This window comes from Lolium rigidum, chromosome 2, assembly GCF_022539505.1.
Source record: "Lolium rigidum isolate FL_2022 chromosome 2, APGP_CSIRO_Lrig_0.1, whole genome shotgun sequence".
Lineage (NCBI taxonomy): Eukaryota > Viridiplantae > Streptophyta > Magnoliopsida > Poales > Poaceae > Lolium > Lolium rigidum.
The window spans coordinates 59,066,601-59,083,287 of NC_061509.1; the positions used below are offsets into that span (position 1 = coordinate 59,066,601).

General features: G+C 41.8%; 1 pseudogene; it reads left to right on the forward strand.

Moving 5' to 3' along the window:
• Window positions 1-4,137: 4,137 nt before the first annotated feature.
• Window positions 4,138-4,237, forward strand: LOC124693713 (annotated as a pseudogene).
• Window positions 4,238-16,687: the final 12,450 nt, after the last annotated feature.

Sequence of the window (16,687 nt, forward strand, 5' to 3'; positions counted from 1 at the left end):
TAAGTCTTGCATAAAAGTTAACTCATAAGCAATAAATTCTTAGTAGAAAGCTTTGAAACAACACAAAGGAAGATATAAGTTTCAGCGGTTGCTTTCAACTTTAACATGTATATCTCATGGATAATTGTCAATACAAAGTAATATAACAAGTGCAATAGGTAAACATGTAAGAATCAATGCACACAATTTACACAAGTGTTTGCTTCTAAGATAGAAAGAATAGGTAAACTGACTCAACAATAAAGTAAAAGAATGGCCCTTCAAAGAGGAAAGCATCGATTGCTATATTTGTGCTAGAGCTTTGATTTTGAAAACATATAGAGAGCATAAAAGTAAAGTTTTGAGAGGTGTTTGTTGTTGTCAACGAATGGTAGTGGGTACTCTAACCCCCTTGCCAGACAAACCTTCAAAGAGCGGCTCCCATTTTATTTTATTTTTGGGTGGCACTCCTTCCAACCTTTCTTTCACAAACCATGGCTAACCGAATCCTCGGGTGCCTGCCAACAATCTCATACCATGAAGGAGTGCCTTTTTATTTTAGTTTTATTATGATGACACTCCTCCCCACCTTTGCTTTCTCAAGCCATGGCTAACCGAATCCTTCGGGTGCCGTCCAACAATCACATACCATGGAGGAGTGTCTATTTTTGTTAATTAATTTGGGACTGGGAATCCCATTGCCGACTCTTTTTGCAAAGTTATTGGATAAGCGGATGAAGCCACTAGTCCATTGGTGAAAGTTGCCCAACAAGATTGAAAGATAAACACCACATACTTCCTCATGAGCTATTAAACATTGACACAAATAAGAGGTGATAAATTTTGAATTGTTTAAAGGTAGCACTCAAGCAATTTACTTTGGAATGGCAGGAAATACCACGTAGCAGGTAGGTATGGTGGACGCAAATGGCACGAATATTGGCTCAAGTATTTGGATGCATGAGAAGTATTCCCTCTCGATACAAGGTTTAGGCTAGCAAGGTTATTTGAAGCAAACTCAAGTATGAAATGGTGCAGCAAGACTCACATGTAAACATATTGTAAGCATTATAAGACTTTACATTGTCTCCTTGTTGTTCAAACACCTCAACCAAAAAATATCTAGACTTAGAGAGACCAATTATGCAAACCAAATTTTAGCAAGCTCTATGTATTTCTTCATTAATAGGTGCAAAGTTTATGATGCAAGAGCTTAAACATGAGCACAACAATTTCCAAGTATCACATTATCCAGGACATTTTACCAATTACCACATGTAGCATTTCCCGTTTCCAACCATATAACAATTAACGAAGCAGTTTCAACCTTTGCCATGAAAATTAAAAGCTAAGAACACAAGTGTTCATACGAACCAGCGGAGCATGTCTCTCTCCCACACAAGCATTTATTCAAATAAAAACAAAAACAAAAACATACATACGCTCCAAGTAAAGTACATAAGATGTGACCGAATAAAAATATAGTTTCAAGAGAAGGAACCTGATACTTTGTCGATGAAGAAGGGGATGCCTTGGGCATCCCCAAGCTTAGACGCTTGAGTCTTCTTAAAATATGCAGGGATGAACCACCGGGGCATCCCCAAGCTTAGACTTTTCATTCTTCTTGATCGTAGTATATCATCCTCCTCTCTTGACCCTTGAAAACTTCCTTCACACCAAACTTCAAGCGAACTCATTAGAGGGTTAGTGCACAATAAAAATTTACATGTTCAGAGGTGACACAATCATTCTTTACACTTCTGGACATTGCATAAAGCTACTGGACATTAATGGATCAAAGAAATTCATCCAACATAGCAAAAGAGGCAATGCGAAATAAAAGGCAGAATCTGTCAAAACAGAACAGTTCGTAAAGACGAATTTTAAAATGACACCAGACTTGCTCAAATGGAAAAACTCAAAACTAATGAAAGTTGCATACATATCTGAGGATCACTCACGTAAATTGGCATAATTTTCGGAGTTTCCTACAGAGAATTAGGCCCAGATTCGTGACAGCAAAGAAATCTGTTTCTGCGCAGTAATCCAAATCTAGTATCGACCTTTCTATCAAAGACTTTACTTGGCACAACAATGCAATAAAAATAAGATAAGGAGAGGTTGCTACAGTAGTAACAACTTCCAAGACACAAATACAAAATAAAAGTACTGTAGCAAAATAAACACATGGGTTATCTCCCAAGAAGTTCTTTCTTTATAGCCATTAAGATGGGCTTAGCGAGTTTTGCAAGAAATAGTATTTGGAGCAAAAAGGAGCATCAAGAGACAAATTCAAAACAAATTTAAGCCTAGCATGCTTCCTATGCATAGGAGTCTTGTACACAAATGAATTCATGAAGAACAAGGTGACAAGCAAAAGAGGATAAAACACGAGTAACTTCAAAATTCTCAACATAAAGAGGGGAAACTTAATATTATTAAGATGCATATAACCATGTTTCCCTCTCTCATAATAACTTTCAGTAGCATCATTGATGAAATCCACAATATACCCATCACTAAAAACATTCTTATCATGGTTCATATGCATAGGAGTATCATTAATTTTAGCATAAGAAGAGTTCTTCTCATTGATAGTAATTGGAGCAAGATTATTATCAAGAATTTGAACATGGTAAACAAGTTGCAGATTAAGGGATTGGTTTTTGGCAACCCAATCATAACTATGACAAGTTTCATAAGGATAATTGTAACATGTGTCATATCCATCTCTATAGCGATTATCTAAACCAGAATATGTAATATTATCATTTTCACTAGAAGTAGAGGTCTCAAATATAGGATCTTCGAGCACAACGTCCCCAAGCTTAGAGCTTTCAATATCATCGTTTGAGGGGACATGAATAATGCTATCATCATTACTTTCATAATCGGTACCAAAGAGATTTCCAATATCAAAGGTAGTGTGCTCATTCAAATCATGATCGCTAATGTATGTAAAGGGCATAGGAAGATCATCGTATTCAGATTCATTATCACAATAATCATTAGGAGCAACATACTTACGGTTACCTAGCGTTATCTCATTCACGCGGGGATACGCCGTTACCTCTTTCTTTTTATTCTCCTTCTTCTTCTTCGTCTTCTTCGTTCCCTTCTTCTTCTTCTTCTTCTCTTCCTTATCCTCGTTCCCTTCTTTAGGAGGAAGAGGCTTGAAAGGTGGCTTGTCCGCATAACCTGATTTACTTTTAGAAACAATAGAAGAAACTTGGGAGGATCCCTCCTTTTCATTAATTAGTTGAAAACACACAGCGGTCCTATCATATTTTGGCAAGGTGTCATCTTCTAAAATATTTTGTATGTAAGTATTTGTATGGCTATTATCAATGCAATAAGAAAAACACCCATGCAGGACATCATCAATATCAAGATCACTCATATGTAACAAAGAGATTTTTCTCGACAGTTCTTCACACCCCAAAAATAAAGTAAGTTCATCATGCTGATTAGGAGTAATTTCATCATCACAATACAAATTTGCAGCACTCATTGGGTTCAAATTATCATTGGAGGGGCATTGAAAATTAAAATGACCCACTTCATGGCAAACTTCACAAATAAAAGGATAGAGGGCACAAACTTTTTTACCAAGATCATCTAGAGCCCTAAACCACTTTCTAGTTTTTTCATTAGCATGATGGATACAATATTCATCTTTGATTTGATTAATTCCACAAGGTCTATGTATTCCACAAAAATTAACATGCTTATAGGAAATAGCATTCTTAGGAGTTTGAGCATGCTTATTGCAATCATTAATAACAATTTCATCCTTCATACAAGCCTCTTTAAAAGGTTCATGATACTTATCAAAATTCTTCCTAGGCAATTCAAAATGAGAAGCAAAGGCTTTATAAAGATTTCAGCAACTTGAGAGTCAAGACCATAAGTAGCACTCATATTTCGAAATTTATCGGTATCCATAAAAGTTTCAATGCATTCATAATCATAATTTATACCTGACTCTTTACCTTTGTCGTTCTCCCAATCTTCAGTGTTCTCCTTAATCCGATCAAGAAGGTCCCTTTTAAACTCTTCTTTGTTGCGCGTGAATGATCCAGAACAAGTAGTATCCAGCAAGGTCTTATCTTGAAAAGAAAGTCTTGCATAGAAATTATCAATGATGATGTTACCTGGAAGCTCATGATTGGGGCATTTGAGCATTAAAAACTTCAATCTCTCCCATGCTTGGGAAATACTCTCTCCATCATGAGGCCAGAAATTATATATATGGTTTCGATCTTTGTGAATTTCACTTGGAGGATAGAACTTGGAACAAAATAGAGGCATAATATCCTTCCAATCAAGAGAGCGCCCGTCCTTCAGCAGTTTATACCAATGCGCCGCTTCACCAGATAGCGACATAACAAATAATTTCTTTCTAACTTCATCCATTGAAACACCTGCACACTTGAATAACCCGCATAATTCATGCAAAAATAGTAAATGATCTCCAGGATGGACAGCTCCATCCCCTTCATAGCGGTTATCCATAACACGTTCAATAATTTTCATAGGTATTTTATACGGAATACTTTCAGCAGGTGGATTTAAAATATCGAAGCATCATTAGAGTTATCGCATATGGGAGATAAAGCATTATCAGAGCAAAATATTTCTTCCAAAGTTGAGGAGCAAAAAAGATTATTTTTATGTAAACTAGCTTCCCCAAGCTTAGACTTCTTCATAGCATTAGCAGTAATTGCATTCATACCAATAACATTGCTATTATCATGCAAATGAGGTTCCATAGGTTTTTTAATTTTCGCATCAAACAATTCTAAATTAGGAAAAAGATTAAAAAGCTCACCAATTTTTTTGTTGTTTTCCATTATGCCTAACTAGTGAAAATAAAAACAAGAAACAAAAAGATGTAATTGCAGGATCTAAAGGAAATAGCTTCGAGCACTCACACACCGGCAACAGTGCTAGAAAATAGCTTAGTAGTCGGAGGATGTGAATACCTTTTACCTTACCTCCCGAGCAACGGCGCCGGAAAAGTGCTTGATGTCTATCGGTGCTTCTATTCTTGTAGACGAGTGTTGGGCCTCCAAGAGCGAGAGGTTTGTAGAACGAGCAGCAAGTTTCCCTTAAGTGGATTACCCAAGGTTTATCGAACTCGGGGAGGAAGAGGTCAAAGATATCCCTCTCAAGCAACCACCGTAATCACAAAGCAAGAAGTCTCTTGTGTCCCCAACACACCAAATACACTTGTCAGATGTATAGGTGCACTAGTTCGGCGAAGAGATAGTGAAATACAAGTAATATGGATGTATATGAGTGGTAATAGCAATCTGAATAAAATATGGCAGCAAGTAAACATGCAGTAGAACAAGTAAATAAATGGTGTTTGCGGTATTGGAAACAAAGCCTAGGGATCATACTTTCACTAGTGGACACTCTCAACATTGATCGCATAATAAATACTTCTTCTCATATGTGCTACATACACTCTTGTTTGATAATGAACATCATTCGTTGCGTAGGATTACATGAACCCTCAATGCCGGAGTTAACAAGCTCCACAACATTCGATATTCATGTTTAAGTAACCTTAGAGCATAATAGATCTTTGCAAAATAAACCAAGAACTAACATAGTGCACACACTGTCCACATTACACTATGAAGGAGGAATAGATCACATCAATACTATCATAATGATAATTAACTCCACAATCTACAAGAGATCATGATCATAACCTACGACAAGAACCACACGGTGCACACACTAGTCACCTTTACACCATGCAGGAGGAATAGACTACTTTAATAACATCACATGAGTAGCACACAACTAGTAGCGATACAAAGCTCATCATATGGATCTCAATCATGTAAAGCAGCTCATGAGATCATTGTATTGGAGTACAGAGAGAGAGATTAACCACATAGCTACGGTAGAGCCCTCAGCCCCAGGGGAGAATTACTCCCTCCTCATCATGGGAGCAGCGATGGCGGTGAAGATGGCGGTGGAGACGGCGGTGGAGATGACTCCGGGGGCAATTCCCCGCTCCGGCAGGGTGCCGGAACAGAGACTTCTGTCCCCCGAATTGGAGTTTCGCGATGTGGCGGCGCCCCTGGAGTCTTTCTGGAGTTTCGTCAAGAGGTACTGCGGTTTTAGGTCGAAAGGGGTTATATATGCGAAGAGGCGGCGCGAGGAGGGCCGGCAGGGTGGCCCCACCATAGGCCGGCGCGGCCGGGGTCCGGCCCGCGCCGCCTTATGGTGTGGTGGCCCCCCGGCCCCTCTCCGACTCTTCTTCGGTGTTCGGAGCCTTCCGGGAAAAATAGGAGGTTTGGCGTTGATTTCATCCAATTCCGAGAATATTGCCCGAACAGCCTTTCTCGGAACCAAAAACGAGCAGAAAACAAGAATCGGCCTTTCGGCATCTCGTCAATAGGTTACTTCCAGAAAATGCACGAATATGACATAAAGTATGCATAAAACATGTAGATATCATCAATAAAGTAGCATGGAATATAAGAAATTATCGATACGTCGGAGACGTATCAATCATCAAAGTAAATTTTCTCCTCAATGCTTGGGGGACTAAAAATATCATGCTCACCAAAACCAGCTTCCCCAAGCTTAGAATTTTCCATATCATTAGCAACAATAGTGTTCAAAGCATTCATATTAATATGTTCCATGGGTTTTTTAATTTTCGCATCAAACCATCCATGTCTTAAATCAGGAAATAGAATAAGAAGCTCATTGTTGTCCATTATGCCTAACTAGTGTAAACAAGAAACCAAATGTCGCAATTGCAGAGTCTAAAGGAAATAGCTTCGAGTACTTACAACGGTGCCGGAAAATAGCTTAGTAGCCGAGATCCGGAGTGTGAGTACCTTTTACCTTTCCTCCCCGGCGCCAGAAAAGTGCTTGATGTCTACGGGTGCTTCTATTCTTGTAGACAGTGTTGGGCCTCCAAGAGCAGAGGTTTGTAGAACAGCAGCAAGTTTCCCCTTAAGTGGATCACCCAAGGTTTATCGAACTCGAGGAGGAAGAGGTCAAAGATATCCCTCTCATGCAACCCCTGCAACCACAAAGCAAGAAGTCTCTTGTGTCCCCAACACACCTAATAGGTGCACTAGTTCGGCGAAGAGATAGTGAAATACAAGTGGTATAAATGAATATGAGCGAGTAGTACGGCGCCGGAAAATAGCTTCGTCGGCGTGCGATTGATGGTAGTAATATTGTAGGAAGTAAACAAGCGATAGTAACGCAGCAGTAGTAACGCAAAGAAAACAAGAAACAAGCAGCGATAGCGATATTTAGGAACAAGGCCTAGGGATTAGACTTTCACTAGTGGACACTCTCAACTTTGATCACATAACGGAATAGATAAATGCATACTCTACACTCTCTTGTTGGATGATGAACACATTGCGTAGGATTACACGAACCCTCAATGCCGGAGTTAACAAGCTCCACAATTTAATGTTCATATTTAAATAACCTTAGAGTGCATGAAAGATCGACACGACTAAACCAAGTACTAACTTAGCATGCACACTCGTCACCTTCACGCCATGTAGGAGGAATAGATCACATCAATACCATCATAGCAATAGTTAACTTCATAATCTACAAGAGATCATAATCATAGCCTACGCCAAGTACTAACACGGATGCACACACTCGTCACCATTACATCGTGCAGGAGGAATAAACTACTTTAATAACATCACTAGAGTAGCACATAGATAAATTGTGATACAAAACACATTGCAATCATAAAGAGATATGAATAAGCACTTCACTACGCCATTCATAACAGTGAATACGTATTCTGTGAAATATAGCCTAAGAGACCCACACGGTGCACACACTGTCACCTTTTACACATGTGGGACAAGGAGTCTCCGGATATCACATAAGTAAAACCCACTTGACTAGCATAATGACATCTAGATTACAAGCATCATCATATGAATCTCAATCATGTAAGGCAGCTGATGAGATTATTGTATTGAAGTACATAGGAGAGAGATGAACCACATAGCTACCGGTACAGCCCCGAGCCTCGATGGAGAACTACTCCTCCTCATGGGAGACGACGGCGGTGATGAAGATGGCGGTGGAGATGGCAGCGGTGTCGATGGAGAAGCCTTCAGGGGCACTTCCCCGTCCCGGCGGCGTGCCGGAACAGAGACTCCTGTCCCCCAGATCTTGGCTTCGCGATGGCGGCGGCTCTGGAAGGTTTCTCGTACCGTGGCTTCCTCGTTCGGGGTTTTTAGGTCAGGACCTTTAAATAGGCGAAAGGGGAGCCTCGGAGGGGGCCTGGGGCCACCACACCATAGGGCGGCGCGGCCCCCCCTCTGGCCGCGCCAGGGTGGCGTGTGGGGCCCCCAGGGCTTCCCTCTGGCGGTTCTCGGGTGTTCTGGATGCTTCCGGGCAAAATAGGAACCTGGGCGTTGATTTCGTCCAATTCCGAGAATATTTCGTTACTAGGATTTCCGAAACCAAAAACAACAGAAAACGAGGACGGCACTTCGGCATCTTGTTAATAGGTTAGTTCCAGAAAATGCACAAATATGACATAAAGTGTGCATAAAACATGTAGATATCATCAATAATGTGGCATGGAACATAAGAAATTATTGATACGTCGGAGACGTATCAGAGCGCCCCCCTTCGGAAGATTCGAAGAGGGTTTGGCAGCGGCGCCTCCGCTAGTGGAGCTGGCGGCGGTGGTAATGCTCTTCTTCTTCACCATCGTGAGATCTAGGGAGGATCGGAAAAACGGTGGTGGCGGCGCAGCAGTTGTGAAGGAAGGAAGAAGAAGAAGGGCGAGGAGGCGTTATGGCAAGACTGGGAAGAACCAGAGATTTTTATTCTTTGGAAGATTTTAAGGGGAGAGAGAACTTGAGGGCTGTGCGGGCACGTGTCATTGCTGCCAGTTCTTCAAGTGGTCCTTCTTTCGTTAAGGATTGCGGAAATCGAGGAGGCACCTCGGTAACTGTGCAAGAAAGGAGGATGTTGCTTAAAAACGAGGCTAGATAGAGATAGAATAGGCCCAGCGGGTCACGTCCTGTCAGTCAGAATCGAGATATCAGCAAAGCGTCATCAGTGACGTCATGAGAAATGTTAAAAGCATTCGAAGGAATAAAAGAATGTATCGGATAGTGAACTTGAGTCTGTGCGTAGATTGCAAGGCATTCACGCCTAGACTCGGGGGCTACTCCCATCGGGAGCGCTGACGCGCACCCGATAAAAAGAAGACGCACATTCGAAAGAATGAGGACTCGAAGATATATTTGAGAGAGAGGTGGAATGTTCAAACTTAAGTCTGCACCCGAGCGTAAAACGTTCATGTCTAGACTCGGGGGCTACTCCCATCGGGAGCACTGGCTGTGCACCCGATAAAAGTTTTTTGCACTCCAGGATCATGCCCGGGGACTTGATTCTGTGTAGGGTAACTTGTTTTGCCATCGGCAGTTAACCAACAAAATTTGGGTGCGTTACTCATTATCCCTTGCATGAGGGACTGTATCGGATGACTTATGAAGACTTGCAGAAAACCTTCGGCAGAGTAAAAAATATTCCTGTGGTGCAGCTTGAGTCTACGCACGGATTGCAAGCATCCGTACCTAGACTCGGGGGCTACTCCCATCGGGAGCGCTGACGCGCACCCGACAGAACAAGAACAAGCGAGGAGAAGGACATTAGAAGAAATCATGCTTTAGTCTCTGATACGTCTCCAATGTATCTATAATTTCTGATGTTCCATGCTTGTTTTATGACAATACCTACATGTTTTGTTCACACTTTATATTGTTTTGATGCATTTTCCGGAACTAACCTATTGACGAGATGCCGAAGTGCCAGTTCCTGTTTTCTGCTGTTTTTGGTTTCGGAATTGGACGAAATCAACGCTGATACGTCTCCGACGTATCGATAATTTCTTATGTTCCATGCTACATTATTGATGATATCTACATGTTTTATACAAATTATATGTCGTATTTACGCATTTTCCGGCACTAACCTATTAACAAGATGCCGAAGAGCCAGTCTGTCGTTTTCTCGCTGTTTTTGGTTTCGAAATCCTAGTAAGGAAATATTCTCGGAATTGGACGAAATCAACGCCCAGGGTCCTATTTTTGCACGAAGCTTCCAGAAGACCGAGGGGGAAAGGAAGTGGGGCCACGAGGCGCCGCCACACTAGGGCGGCGTGGCCCAGGCCCTGGCCGCGTGGCCCTAGCGTGTGGGGCCCTCGTGTGCCCCCTCCCCCCCCCCCCGCGTTGCCCTTCCGCCTACTTAAAGCCTCCGTCGCGAAACCCCCTGTACCGAGAGCTACGATACGGAAAACCTTCCAGAGACGCCTCCGCCGCGAATCCCATCTCGGGGGATTCAGGAGATCGCCTCCGGCACCCTGCCGGAGAGGGGAATCATCTCCCGGAGGACTCTTCATCGCCATGATCGCCTCCGGAGTGATGAGTGAGTAGTTCACCCCTGGACTATGGGTCCATAGCAGTAGCTAGATGGTCGTCTTCTCCTTATGTGCTTCATTGTCGGATCTTGTGAGCTGCCTAACATGATCAAGATCATCTATCTCTAATACTATATGTTGTGTTTGTCGGGATCCGATGGATAGAGAATACTATGTTATGGTGATTATCAATCTATTATTTATGTGTTGTTTATGATCTTGCATGCTCTCCGTTATTAGTAGAGGCTCGGCCAAGTTTTTGCTTTTAACTCCAAGAGGGAGTATTTATGCTCGATAGTGGGTTCATGCCTCCATTGATATCCGGGACGATGACGAGAAAGTTCTAAGGTTGTGGATGTCTTTGTTGCCACTAGGGATAAAACATTGATGCTATGTCTAAGGATGTAGTTGTTGATTACATTACGCACCATACTTAATGCAATTGTCCGTTGCTTGCAACTTAATACTTGGAAGGGGTTCGGATGATAACCTGAAGGTGGACTTTTTAGGCATAGATGCATGCTTGGATAGCGGTCTATGTACTTTGTCGTAATGCCCTGATTAAATCTCACTATATTTATCATATCATGTATATGCATTGTTATGCCCTTTTCTATTTGTCAATTGCCCGACTGTAATTTGTTCACCCAACATGCTTTTATCTTATGGGAGAGACACCTCTAGTGAGCTGTGGATCCCGGTCCTATTCTTTACATCGCATACAATCTCTTCGCAATACTTTCTTTACTATTTTCTTCGCAAACAATCATCTTCCACACAATACGGTTAATCCTTTGTTACAGCAAGCCGGTGAGATTGACAACCTCACTTTGTTTCGTTGGGGCAAAGTACTTTGGTTGTGTTGTGCGGGTTCCACGTTGGCGCCGGAATCCCCGGTGTTGCGCCGCATCACATTTCGCCACCATCAACCTTCAACGTGCTTCTTGGCTCCTCCTGGTTCGATTAAACCTTGGTTTCTTTCTGAGGGAAAACTTGCTACTGTGCGCATCATACCTTCCTCTTGAAGTTCCCAACGAACGTGTGAGTTACACACCATCAAACGCCCAGCATCTTAGAATTCCACGAAGCTTCTAGAACACCCGAGAGGAACCAGAGGGGGGCCACAGGGGCACCAGACAATAGGGCGGCACGGCCCAGGGGGGCGCGCCCCCCTACTGTGTGGGTCCCCCGTAGCCCTTCCGACTCCGCCTCTTCGCCTATAAGAAGCCCCTTAACCTAAATCTTCGATACGGAAAAACCACGGTACGAGAAACCTTCCAGAGCCGCCGCCATCGCAAAGCCAAGATCTGGGGGACAGGAGTCTCTGTTCCGGCACGCCGCCGGGACGGGGAAGTGCCCCCGGAAGGCTTCTCCATCGACACCACCGCCATCTTCACCGCCATCTCCATCAACGCTGCTGCTCCCATGATGAGGAGGGAGTAGTTCTCCCTCGAGGCTACGGGGCTGTACCGGTAGCTATGTGGTTAATCTCTCTCTCTGTACTCCAATACAATGATCTCATGAATTGCTTGCATGATTGAGATCCATATGATGAGCTTTGTATCGCTACTAGTCTATGTGCTACTCATGTGATGTTATTAAAGTAGTCTATTCCTCCTTGCATGGTGTAAAGGTGCCGAGTGTGTGCACCGTGTGGTTCTTGTCGTAGGCTATGATCATGATCTCTTGTAGGTTGTGGAGTTAATTATCATTATGATAGTATTGATGTGATCTATTCCTCCTTTCATAGTGTAATGTGGACGAGTGTGTATGCTATGTTAGTTCTCGGTTTATTTTGCAAAGATCTATTATGCTCTAAGGTTACTTAAATATGAATGCTGAATGTTGTGGCGCTTGTTAACTCCGGCTTGAGGGAGCTCTTGTAGCCCTACACAACGAATAGTGTTTGTCATCCAACAAAATAGTGTATGTAGCACAAATGAGAGAAGTTATTATTTATTATGCGATCAATGTTGATAGTGTCCACTAGTGAAAGTATGATCCCTAGGCCTTGTTTCCAATACTGCAAACACCTCTTACTTACTGTTCTACTGCATGTTTACTCGCTGCCATATTTTATTCAGATTACTATTATCACTCATATACATCCATACTACTTGTATTTCACTATCTCTTCGCCGAACTAGTGCACCTATACATCTGACAAGTGTATTAGGTGTGTTGGGGACACAAGAGACTTCTTGTATCGTGATTGTAGGGTTGCTTGAGAGGGATATCTTTGACCTCTTCCTCCCCGAGTTCGATAAACCTTGGGTGATCCACTTAAGGGAAAATTGCTGCCTGTTCTACAAACCTCTCGCTCTTGGAGGCCCAACACTGTCTACAGGAAAAGAAGCGTGAGTAGACATCAAGCTATTTTTCTGGCGCCGTTGCCGGGGAGGTAAGGTAAAAGGCACTCATACTCCGGTCCTAGGTAACTAAGTTATTTTCTGTTGCCGTTGTAAGTGCTCGAAGGTATCTCCTTTAGACTCTGCAATTGCGACTTTTTGTTTCTTGTTTTACACTAGTAAGGCATAATGGAAGATAACAATGAGCTTCTTATTCTATTTCCTGAGTTAAGACATGGATTGTTTGCTGCGAAAATTAAGAAACCTATGGAATCTTATTTGCATGCTAGTAGCAATGATATTAGTATGAACGCTTTGAACACCATTGTTGCTAATGATATGGAAAATTCTAATCTTGGGGAAGCTGGTTTTGATGAGCATGACATTTTTAGTCCCCCAAGCATTGAGGAGAAAATTTTCTTTGATGATACTTTGCCTCCTATTTATGATGATTACAATGATAGTGGTCTTTTGGTGCCGCCTACTATGGAGAGTAAATTTTATTATGATTATACTATGCCTCCTACACTTGATGAGAATAATAATGATAGCTACTTTGTTGAATTTGCTCCCACTACAACTAATAAAATTGATTATGCTTATGTGGAGAGTAAATTTTTTATACATGTGGCTCATGACAAGAATGTTTTATGTGATAGTTATATTGTTGAGTTTGTTCATGATGCTACTGAAAGTTATTATGAGAGAGGGAAACATGGTTATATGCATCTTAATAATATTAAGTTTCCCCTCTTTATGTTGAGAATCTTGAAATTGTGCTTGTGTTGCTTTTCTATGCTTGCCACTTTGTTCTTCATGAATTTATTTGTGTACAAGATTCCTTTTCATAGGAAGTGGGTTAGGCTTAAATGTGTTTTGAATTTGCTTCTTGATGCTGTCTTTTGCTTCAACTCTTATTTCTTGCGAGAGTATCATTAAAATTACTGAGCCCATCTTAATGGCTATAAAATTACTACAGCACTTTTGTTTTATATTTGAGTCTTGGAAGTTGTTTACTACTGTAGAAACCTCTCCTTATCATGTTTTGTGCCAAGTAAAGTCTCTATGGCAAAGTTGATGCTAGATTTGGATTGCTGCGCAGAAACAGAATTGCTGTCTGTCACGAATTCACACAGATCTCTCTGTAAAAAAATCAAAAAAATCTGCAAATTTACATGCGTGATCCTCAGATATGTACGCAACTTTCATTAGTTTTGAGTTTTTCCGTTTGAGCAAGTTAGGTGCCTCTGCAAAATTCGTCTTACGGACTGTTCTGTTTTGACAGATTCTGCCTTTTATTTCGCATTGCCGCTTTTGCTATGTTGAATGAGTTTCTTTGTTCCATTAACTTTCAGAAGCTTTGTGCAATATCCATAAGTGTTAAGAATGATTGTGTCACCTCTGAACATGTGAATTTTTATTATGCACTAACCCTCTAATGAGTTTGCTTGAAGTTTGGTGTGGCAGAAGTTTTCAAGGGTCAAGAGAGGAGGATGATATATGATCAAGAAGAGTGAAAAGCCTAAGCTTGGGGATGCCCTGGTGGTCCATCCCTGCATATTTCAAGAAGACTCAAGCATCTAAGCTTGGGGATGCCCAAGGCATCCCCTTCTTCATCGACAACTTATCAGGTCACTTCTAGTGAAACTATATTTTTATTCAATCACATCTTATGTTCTTTACTTGGAGCGTCGGTTTGCTTTTATTTTTGTTTTGGTTTGAATAAAGTTGGATCCCACCATCCTTATATTGGAGATATTACGCTCCGCTTTTTCATATGGAGCACTTGTGTTCTTAATTGTGCTTTAATGTTCATGGCGAAGGCTGAAAATTGCTTCGTTGATTGCTATTTGGTTGGAATCAGAAAATGCTGCATATGGTTTGGAAACTTGGCAATTGTTTGAGCTCTCATAGATCATGTTTAAGCTCTTGCATCATGTAGTTTAATCTATTAATGGATAACTACCGTAGAGCTTGTTAAAATTTGGTTTGCATGATTGGTCTCTCTAAGTCTAGATATTTTCTGGTAAAATGTTTGAACAACAAGGAAGACAGTGTAGATTCTTATAGGGATTTCTATTTTCGTGCCCTCGGTTCCTTAGTTGTACTCAGTTTTCCCCAGCTCCTTAGTTTTTCCTCAGTTTTACCCAAACTTTTGTCTGAAACCATCACACGTGATGTAACGGCCAGTTGCCCGACGGTTGACCGTTATCTTCCGACTAGTGGGGCCACGTAGAGCCCGCAAAGACACGTCGGACCATCCATCTTTGTTTGACCGTAAGCATCGCCGTATCCCCGACCAAAACGCGAACGAGTGGGGCTTCGGTATATCGAATGACAAGTGGGGCCATGACGCTCGATACAAGGGGCAATACACGGGTAGGATTAGATTTTTAAATGGAGCTCTACAGCGATGGCACGGAGGAGGTGGCATGCGGGGTGCCGAGATGAGATCGACGTCCACAATGAACCGCATGAGGCGAGACCAGACGCATTAGATAGATATGAACTAGACGCGTTTAACCATGCAAAGAAGAGAAGAAATGGTCGACGACATCGAAGACTACGTCAAAACTTTGATCGACCGTGTCGGACACGAACACGAGCAATGTAGAGAAAACTAGTGTCTCTCCTTTCCGGCGTGTATAGGTGGGTGCTAGGAGAGTGTGGTGGCGAAGGGAAAGACCTCGCGGCGGTCCGTGGCGTCCAAGCATAGCGGGTCGGCGTGGCCGTGCCTACAGCCGGCGTGCATGCATGTTCGGCATTGGCATCGAGCATGTACGTTCGGCATTGGCCTCGGCGGTATCTCCGGTGTGTCGTTGATCGAATGAGGGGACGGGATTGAGGGTGCATCCCGACGTTGACCTAGCAGTGGCGGCGAGCATAGCCGCTTCGACCATGCCGATATCGGCATCGGCATCGTTTGGAGTCCGTGGTGCTCGAATCAAGTTGGGATTTGTTTCTCGTAGGCCAAAATGAATTTGAAACAAGTTTCATGTTGAAGGTTAGGTAACGAAAGTTTGTAACTATCCCAAAATTATACTAGCGCCATGGTGAGGTTCTTTTTGATAGAGCTATACGGTTGGGCAAACTTTTTTGACACTTTTTAGATAGGGTTCCTTGTTGTTACACGTATGGCATCATGTATGGAAAATTTGTGGTCATTTGGAGATGTTCGAAAAAATCACTTTGCTTAAGCGCATGCCGTTTCGTCTCAGCTGAAACCAGCTTTTCTAACAAGGTGATTTTTTCTACCTTCTCTAAATAACCTCAAATTTCATACAGACTGATCTTCTATACATAGATAGATAGATTGTTTCGTTTTTACATTTTTCGAACTTTTTATTTCCCTTTATAATACCCAATTGATTTTCAGGTCAAAACCTCGAAAAACAAAGATCATGTATGGCATCATTTCACCCTAAATTTCAAATTTTCCGAAACTTTCCCTTTTAGATATTCCTTGTTGTTATAGGTATGCCATCATGTATGCCAAACTTGGTTAGGTCTCACTCGAAACCAGCTTTTGTAACAAATTAGGTGATGGTTTATCATTTTTTTTGCGTGAAAAGTAATGGCAACAACAAATCGGTGATGGTTTATCATTTTTTTGCGTGAAAAGTAATGGCTACAACAAATTGTTGATGGTTTATCATTTTTTGCGTGAAAAGTAATGGCAACAACAAATCGGTGATGGTTTATCATTTTTTTGCGTGAAAAGTAATGGCTACAACAAATTGTTGATGGTTTATCATTTTTTTGCGTGAAAAGTAATGGCAACAACAAATCGGTGATGGTTTATCATTTTTTTTGCGTGAAAAGTAATGGCAACAACAAATCGGTGATGGTTTATCATTTTTTTTGCGTGAAAAGTAATGGCTACAACAAATTGTTGATGGTTTAT